Below are 8,059 nucleotides of genomic sequence, written 5' to 3'. Positions count from 1 at the left end.
GGGGTGATGACACAACCTTCCGGACAGGTTTTGGACGGGATCAAGTGAAAACATTTCGTAAAGCAGAGCTTTGCAAAAGCAAATATTATTTAATAATAATGATAATGATCAATTTGCATTCCTGTTAGCCTCTGTGAAACAGCTATTTCATACTAAATGGTATTTTACACATTAAGTGCGTATTTTACAGTTTTGCAGAGGACTTCAATAGCGAACCTCTCATATTTATTATTTCCCATCTGTAAAGAAGAACAGTGTTCCTTGGACAGCTTTAGTGACTCTCCCAAGTCACACCATCAGTGAAGGAGCAGAGGGGGCCTTAACTCCCATCCTCTGAGCCTAAATCTCATGCTTTTCTTCATGGGCACTCCACAAGTAAGAGTGGAAGCAATGGTTGGTGCCACTGTGTGTTGGGGTGCAGAGGGCAGAAGGCACAAAGCTGGACAGTCTCCACCCCAGCCACATGGGGCTCTGTTACTCTGTGCCTAGCAAACCCCAGGCCTTGGTCCATCTACGTGGAGGCAACTTCAGTCTATACCTGAAGCTTCTATCTCAAGTAATTGTATTCATCGGTCCTGTTGTGCCCAGGCCCCTAGTCCTTGGTGCTGTGGTAACTGTCATCTGTACTAATTTTACTAAAGTAATCCTGTCCACTGTTTTCCTCTTTGGCACAGAAAAAATAATGTGTCAAGCAAACCCTTTGTGCTAAGATAGCTCTGCCCCCTGGCTAGTCTGTGCTTGGACAACTGGGTCACCTTGTCCTTCTGCACAAAGGCGTCCCTGGCTTCGTTCCCTTTGTTCTCAGGAATTCATGTGTTCTGGTCTTCCAAGTTAATGTTTCTGGGCCTGGAATGTTTCTGAGCCCAGTCCTCTCAGATGCGGGTAATTCCTGAGTTCCCCTGGAAACAGAGTCTGAAGCAAATGCAATTGCATGCAAATATTTTATTTAGTAAGGGAGAGCACTTAAAAGAGAGGTGAGAGAGTAGAATAGCATAGGAGAGAAGGCTAATGCAAGTATATGCCCAGGAATTGGCTGCTGCTATGAGCAACTGATGCTCATCTCACAGGGCTTTTGGAGAAACCTCGTGAAATGTGCCTTGAAACTGTCAACTAGGAGTATGAAGGGAGAACATACCTATCTATCACTTCCTTTGGTCAAGGGCAGCCCTTGGGTAATTTACTTACCTGCATTTATAGTTGCACAGGCATATGGCTAAGCAGGGCCCATGGTTACTTCTCCCCGTCAATCAGAGAAGCCCCAGGGCAAGAGAGGGAATATGTGATATGCACCCAGGTGAAGAAAGCACTGTCAGTTAGCCCTGGAGAGAATATGGTCAAAATCCCAGCAGAACTGGTAGAGGCGGGAGGGGCTGGAGTAGAATACGAAGTGGTGCTGAGCAGATGAGCAGCAGTGCACAGGAGATGTCCCGGGCCATAAGAGCGTCATCTGGTCCATCTGCAGCTCGTGACTTCAAGATAAATGTTCACCAGAGCCTGCCTCCTTGTGAGCATCCAAACTGACTGATATGAGGCCATCAGAAGGCACTGTCCCTTAGGCTGCACATCCTCAAAGCTGTGGCTTGGAAGGACAATGCCTGAATGAATGCAGTCATGGCGTGAGTGTTTGATTCCAACGTGACCAGTTCTCTCTGTGACCTGAATCAGACACCAGGAGCAGCACAAGCCATTAGGGTTTAATAACATGATTATGACAAGGTGACATAGTGTGGGAAACAGAGAGGCACTCAGCAGCCTCAACAGCATGCTCCAGGCCTCACTGAGGGCCACTCCTTGAAATGAAGGGAGGTATTGAAAATGCAGAGCAGAAAGATTGATAATTATTTGAAACAAGCTTAAACATTTGGATTGCTCCAACCGCCTTAAATCACTCTGCCATATTTATACTTGACTAGTGTTCTACATAACAACTTCGAAATCAAAGACTTTTGAAAAATTTCAATCACTGTGTTTTGAAGTGATTGAGAGCTGTGGGCGTGAGCAGTGTAGAAATAAGGCATATTAACATTATTAGCGCAACAAATTTCCTGAAGTAGTTACATTAAGAAATGATCAAGGCCTTAGCCTCTATAAAGAAGAAGGAGCTGTATGTGGCTCAGGCATCTGGTTTTGAAAGTATCTTAACTCTTTTGATGCTGAGAGATCAGTGATCTGAAAATTGATAATTCCAAATGGATTGTGTTGTCAGGAAGAGATCTTCTGTCATATTAGTACAGTGGAAGAGAATAAACAAGAGAGGGAGAGAAGGAGGAAGGAAAGAGATCATAAAAATAGCTAACTCTTAAAACAGAACTTACTATATGCTAGGTGCTATTCTAAGTGCTTTACATGTATTAATAACTTGTACTTATTCATGCAATCTATCTTATGGGGGTTAGTCAACCCCATATAGTATATACTATTGTTATCCTATTTTAAAAAGTGGAGAGGCATTTGAGATTCTATATTTAGATAGCCAAGAAGTTGGGATATAAACCAGACTCACTCCAGAGTGCCTGCTGGAGGGAAGGATAAGATATATTTCTAGTCCCATAATGTGCCAGAAACATTCTCTCATTTAAACCTCTGAAGAACCTTCTGAGATTTTGCCTCTTATTCAACAGATAAAACAGAAGCCCAAATAGACTGGCCAAGGTTGCATGGCTTGTGAGTGGCAGCTACAGTATTTTAATTCAGAGCTGTCTTTCTGGTCCTCCAGTTCCTATCTGGGATGTTTGTTAGGGGGTGGGTTATACTTGATATGCAGAAAGAACTGAGTAATCATTACATTAACATGTTGAAGTTAAAGTCGTCTTTCTATCTACTGATATTAGACAGCCACCAAAGCCTACTGCCATGAAACACTGTTGTCAACAATAATAATACCAGAATTCCAGGTTATCATACAAAACCATCTCACTAGTAGTTATGGCTCTAACTCCCCTGGAGGAAGTTAAAGTGAAATGTAAACTGTTAACAGATAGTATCTCAAGAGGTTCTTGCCATGGGACTCAGATAAAGCTGCAGTTTAAACTTGATTCAGAAGGCAAAGTTTTCATAAATGGAATATTCTGGTCCCCTCCCATCAGTTCTGTCTGTTTCCGAATAAACCCCTGAGTTTTCCTCTTTCTACTAGGGTGGGCAGGGAAAGATGGAATAGATACCCAGCGGCCTGCACCTTAGTTCTGAGACATCTAGCCCTTCATCACCTGGTGCAAAAGGCAAGGTTCCCTATCTCTGATGTCTTTAGCTATTCTAAAAGGGTTCTAGCAAGACTTCTGAACACTTTTAGGCTATCCACTTTAAACAATCTGGAGTTTTAAAATACTAGGTAGAACAAATACAATTTATTTGTTTTCCCTTCCTTCTCTTGTTCAAGGCGGGCTAAAACTTTAAACAAAGCTTGAAACTTAACAGAACTATTGATACTTTACCTACAGTGTCTAATTTAAAGCTCACACACATTCTCTAGGGTCAGAATTATTATCCTTCTTTCATGGGTGAGAAAACTATTGGACAATTATGCCTCATCTATATATTAAGAATGATTTAATTTAAGTAGATGATAATAGTTGCTCAGTATTATTTTTGGAATGATTTGATGATTGATAATCAGGTCAATTCCAAGCTGTGCCTGTGCTGCAAAGACCACTTCCTTCAGGTGTTGAATCACTATTGCTTTCCATGAGTCACCCTGCAGCTACCCTTGTTTTGGGAGACTTGGCTGAGAAGCCTTGTTATGAAAGGATAAAATCTCAATCTTTGTCAGAGGTAATCATGTGTTATAAACATTGATAATGTGGTCAGCTTCTATAGAATTAATGCTGAAAGCTTCCCCAGATGAGCTGATTTTGTTAGCTATCCCTAATGTGAATATACTCCCCTGAAATTGTTGGATGCAGCAGTTACCAGTAACTTGCTCTGATCGCATTTGGTAAATCTGGATCACAACAACATCCCCCAGGATTTTAACTGCATGTTTCGTGTCTGTCTTCCTTGATGAATTCTAAACCTCTTGAGAGAAGGGACTGTGTTTTATTAGTTCTATCAACTCACTTGATGATGGGTGAACTGTAGCCTACCACACTTAACAGCTCTAGAATTCACTTGGTTCTGCTAGTTTCTCTTCTCCAGATTGTGGCACCCTTTACTGAGTGGCTCTGCAGTGAACCATAGCACAGTGTGAACTTACGAAGCATTTCTCAGAATTTCGTGGTTTTTTTCCCCAAAAGACTGACTTGTTTATCCTTTAGTACACAGTGTCCTTTGAGTTAGGTTGAATAAGAAGACAATAACACTGAAGTATTGGAGTACTGAGGTTGTGGTTGATGTTAAGAGGTCAGGGTTCTAAAGGCACATCTTGGCAGGGTGAGGGGGAGTATTTTGGAGGGAGGAAGGAAAGAGGGAATCAGTGTTGTAGCAGGTGGCCCGGGCATTTGAAAGCTAGATGAGCTGAAGGGCGTGGTTCAAGACCAAGCCTGTGAGTAGAGATTATGTCCTAAGATACAGCTTTTACATAGTATCTGCTCCATACCATGAGTCAACGTAAGGTGGTACTAGTCTGGACACTCACAAAATTATGAGGGGTGCTGCTCTGACTTTCTGCCAAGCCTTCTGCCAAATCTCAGTATAACTGGCTATATTCCAGTGACTCTAATGAGGTTTTGCATTTGTAGTAGCTGCAAGTGACTACACTTGTAGTGTTTGCTGGACTTTGACCAAGTTGTCCTGTACATCACTTGTGACCAGGGTTCTTAGAGAGAAAATGGGATGAGGAGGCAGCCAGTCTGTGGATGAATTCCACAGCACACAGACCCTACCTAGGGACAAATGACTTAACGAATGTGACTGTGCTTTGTAACACTCTATAACAAGGTACTACACAGCTGTGAGGGCCTTTGTGGCGAATATCACACAGGATCTGAACAGAAGTTCTGGTGAGAACCTTGGTACACAGTGCTATTTGAACAGTAAGCTCCTCTCCTGGGCCGAGATTGTGTGAATTTTTAGCCCAGAAAAACTAAGACCAAGCCCTTGAACTTTTAGGTAAGTCTAGAAATGCAGATGATTATTCAGCTTCATCTTTGTTTGTTTTGGGTTCTGTAAGAAAGACTGCATAAGGGAGGAGACGCACAGGAGTTTTCCAGTGAAGACAACCCAAGGATGTCTGCAGCCTTCACTCCCTCTCCCTCGTTTGTCATGGTTTCAGCCGTCTTGTTAGTCAAGCTTTTCTCTTGGCAAGCTTCCTGGGATGACTTCTGTCAAAGTTGGATGATTATTGTAATATTGGATTCCTATAGCCCTGGACAGAGCCCGGAGCCCACACTGCTGTTCATGTTTGATCTCCCATTCCACTTTCTGGAAGAAGTGGGCTGAACTGAGGATCAAAGATTTCTCCACTTGCTTCTCTTTCTCCCCAGTGACAGCCTCAGTGCTAGCAGTTTAGCACAGCAGCAAATTAACTTCTTGACTGATCATTTGCTCAGAATTTTTTAAATCCTTCCAGAAAAGGCAGCTCAAGTGAACCCTAGATTGCATAGGAGATTTTTATTTCAGCTTGAATGTACCTTCAGGTAACCACATAGTTCAGTTTTCATCCACTCCAATGGGACCTCTCAGGAGAACTTGCTCATTGTGGCCAAGTGATTTTGTTTGCTGAATAAAACTCCTTGTAAGGAATGCTCCTATAAACACAAATAACTTAGGCAGTTCCATGGGACTTCTTGAATTCTGAAATGCTCTGACTGGAAACTTCAGAATTTTCAATGATGACTTGGGCTTTCCAGAAAAGAGGCATATTCTTTTACAAAGAATGCATATATGATCAGAGAATCTTATTTTCTGTTAATAAGATTTAACTAATACTCTACTAATTAACTGTGTCATCTTTCCTCCCTCTGTGTCTCAGTTTTTTAAGTCAAGCTATCATTCAGGAAATGATCAATTCTTAACTTTCTATGATGTGTCTGGCAGTGTTCTAGTCAGTCCTCTAGAAGCTTGAGCTCCTGAGCACTGCTGCTCAGTCCTGAAAATGTTTACTAATTATCTAAGGATCTTGTGAAAGTACAGACTCTGATTCAGTATGTCGAGAGTAGGACTTGAGATTCTGCATTTTTAACCAGTTCTTGAGTGGTGCTGATGCTGTTGGTCTGGAGAATGTACTTTGAGTAGAAAAGCGTTGGAGGGGCTAGTGTTCTTGTGTAGACCAAGAGTATCTCCAGCAGATTTTACCAGCAGTTTAAAGGGAAGTCTCATATGTAACAGATAGAAATTGAATTGTTTTGGTTGAAGGAGGGGAGTGTGGTAGAACCTTGACTATATCCAGCTCAACCCTCATCCCTCACCCTGCCTCTAGCCTCATTCGCTGATGAGAGAACTCACAAGGTACTTCCCTGATACCACAGCAGTTTCAGGTTGAAACTCAGAGCAATGAGAGATTTCTGGGCATGCCTCTCCCATTCCATGGAATAGGATGAAAACGTAGAGAAATGTCAATGGCATTTTAAGGGAAGGAAGGAACATGGCCCCAGAGATAGCTAATCTTATGTGTGATTTGGCTAGGCCACAATACTCAGATATTTGATCAAACACAAGTCTGAATGTTCTTGTGAACGTGTTTTTAAAGATGAGATTAACGTTAAATCAACAGACTTTGAGTAAAGCCGATTATTCTCTATGATATGGGTGGGCCTTGTTCAATCGGTCGAAACTGAGGTAACCTAAGGAAAAAGGAATGCATCCAGACTGCTTAGACTCAAGACTGCAATATCAACTCTTCCCTAGGTTTCCAGCCTGCTGGTCTACCCTGAAGATTTTGGACTTGCCAGCCCCCACAATCTCATAAGCCAATTCCTTAAATCATTTTCTTTCTCTCCTTTCACATTCTATTTGTTCTGTTTCTTTGGAGAATCCTGACTAATACAGCTCCATCAAGCATAAAGGAGTTGACTGAAATAGAACTCTCTCTTCCAGCTTAAAGCACCCATGATCATTTGATTCTGCAAATGTGTGATGTGTGATCTGTGATCCCAGGTGTGGTCCCTGTGGCATGAATCTGTGGAAAGCCCATGCTGGCCCTCTTACCACACCTTCCTTTGTTGTAGTGAAACACAGGACCTGGCCTAGGCCTGGACTCAGGGCAACTGGGTTGCTGTCTCTACTATTATTAACATCCTGGGACTTGGGAACAAGTTGCTGTCTCTGACTGGGCCTTGGTGTCTTCCTTTACAAAATAATATGACAATCTATATCATCTTTTAAAACAATTTTTCTGAAGAATATTAGGATCCTATGGAAAAAGATCTGTCACCAGGTAAGTTAGTAAAATGCTGCCTGCATCATCCTCTCCTTTGAGAGTCACAGTGAACATCCCTTTCAAAGGCCCTGAGAAGTCTTGCAGCAAAGAAGCCTACTTAATTCTTGTCCTCAAGCTTAGTTGATGCTCAAATGCTAACACCTAGTAAATCCAGCAGAGACATATTTTGGGAAATGTAATACCAGATGGTTGTTGTGGTTTACTTCAGTTCTCAGTTGATTTATTCTTTTCATGATTCACAGATTCAAAGACAGAAGCCAAGAGAAAACTTGGTCAAAATCTTTTCCATAATACTTGGAGGGATGGCCCTGCTTTTTACATACTTAAAATAGGAACATTAATAGAACATACCACACTAGGTGGTTGTAGAGATTAAGTTAAATAATGCATGCAAAGCCCTTAGCATAGAGCCTAGCACCTAATAAGCAGCCAGTAACTTTGTTTAACCTTGAGCCAAAAATGGTCCTATTTGAAGAGTTCAGTCCTAGGAGGAACCCAGGCATTCAATCCTTCAAACCAAACTCAAACCATTTCATGCTTGGATTATTTCACGCTGGGTGAGGGGCAACTTCCAGGCATTTGAAAGCTCTGACATCCTTCTGGCAAACCAGGAGCATTCTGGAGCCAAGATACTAATGATTTAAGCATTAATAAATCCAGAGATAGGTCATTCAATTTTCTTTTAAATGCAGATCATAAAAGAGGGAGGAATATTTGGATAAAGATATACTGAACTTTCTCTTGAAT

Source organism: Cebus imitator, unplaced genomic scaffold (assembly GCF_001604975.1).
Source record: "Cebus imitator isolate Cc_AM_T3 unplaced genomic scaffold, Cebus_imitator-1.0 Scaffold39, whole genome shotgun sequence".
Taxonomy (NCBI): Eukaryota; Metazoa; Chordata; class Mammalia; order Primates; family Cebidae; genus Cebus; species Cebus imitator.
This window is presented reverse-complemented; position numbering follows the sequence as displayed.